The 1,579-nt window shown below is 52.9% G+C and overlaps 1 protein-coding gene across 1 annotated transcript in view; it reads left to right on the forward strand.

The window, feature by feature from the left end:
* The window catches only part of LOC106818761 (calsyntenin-1-like), a gene marked incomplete at both ends in the record, with an annotated part of 4,848 nt that overhangs the window by 265 nt on the left and 3,004 nt on the right, over positions 1 to 1,579 (forward strand).

Here is a 1,579-nt window from a genome sequence, read left to right on the forward strand (position 1 = left end):
AGAGGGCGCGGCGGGGAGAGGCGTGGCAGAGAGGGCGCGGCAGGGGGAGGCGCGGCGGTGGGAGGACGCGGCGGGGGGAGGCGTGGCAGGGTAGAGCGCTGCCGGAGCTTGTTAAGATTGTCGTCTGTGAGTAGTCGCAAGCGACGACGGCGCACAGAGGAGGCATGATACACATTAAATGTTATTATGTCCGCGCGGCATTTTCTCTGCGTGCCGATATTAGATTTTATAGGCGACACTATGGGGGGCGACACACAATAGTGGGGCAGCGACCGCTTACTGTCATGTAATTGGTAACGCGCGCACGCGTATGAATTCCTACACCGACGAATCTGAGGATATTATTTGCATTTCCATCGTCGTTATCCGATATATGAACTCGGCGAGTGGAATTTCTTCGAGTGTGAATGCCAATTCTCGTAATGGATGGGCCGCGAGAGTATAGTCTCGTAAAATGCTTCCGTGAACTGAGGGACTTGCGCCCCCATGCGGCGATGCTGCGTTGTCGTCGGTCACACGTCGGTGACTGTATCGTTGTCGTCGGTCACACGTCGGTGACTGTATCGTTGTCGTCGGTCACACGTCGGTGACTGTATCGTTGTCGTCGGTCACACGTCGGTGACAGTATCGTTGTCGCAACGCTGCGGATGTCGTCGATCTAACCCTCGACTCTCGCTGCCTCTTCCTCGCGGCACATGCTGATTATGAGCGATGTCGCGGATGGCTTCGTGATTCATCAGCATGTAATATCGCTCGTGGCAGCCACGCGCGCGACCTTCTCGGCTCGCTTCGTGATTGTGCGCTTTGTGCGTCAGGCAGGCGGAGGCTCCGCGACCGATTCACTGCGCAATTGCTCATCTTTCGCGTGCTTGCATCAACTGCGATTACTAGTCTTGGCTAGAGCAGGCACGTGGATTTCTCTCAGTCGGTGTACGTTACCCGCTAGGCAAGGAAGACTATAAATGCGTTTTACATAGACTGCAGAGCGCCTGCTACTGTCTATAGTCGCCACAGTAACGCACGTACGTATGACAGTCTACAAATTTTGACGAAGTGTTTTTTCGATTGGCTCGATTCTCGACAAATAAGAAATCTTTTCGCGCGGGCCTGATTGCCGACCTCTTGACCTTCGTGTACAGTCGCAACGCACGTAATGAAATTTTGCGAAGACCTACTGTGACTCATGCTCACATTATAAGGTTTGGCTTCCTCTATAGCTTACTGAATCGGAAGGCGTAATAGCCGTAACCCTTTCTTGGCTTCATTCTCCTTCTGAGTCATGGAGTAATAACTGAGGCATTTTCCTTTGTTTAGCCTTCTATGAATAGCTCGCCACTGACGCTATATACACGAAAAGAAAACAGAGAAGGATAGTACCCTGCACAGTAGAACATAGCATGGGATTACAGGCGAGATAGAAAGTACGGAGGAGTACGGGCGAGGCAGAAAGTACGGAGGAGTACGGGCGATACAGAAAGTACGGAGGAGTACGGTCGAGGCAGAAAGTACGGAGGAGTACGGGCGAGGCAGAAAGTACGGAGGAGTACGGGCGAGGCAGAAAGTACGGAGGAGTACGGGC

The sequence above is a fragment of the Priapulus caudatus genome, unplaced genomic scaffold, assembly GCF_000485595.1.
Source record: "Priapulus caudatus unplaced genomic scaffold, Priapulus_caudatus-5.0.1 Scaffold2499, whole genome shotgun sequence".
Classification (NCBI taxonomy): domain Eukaryota; kingdom Metazoa; phylum Priapulida; class Priapulimorpha; order Priapulimorphida; family Priapulidae; genus Priapulus; species Priapulus caudatus.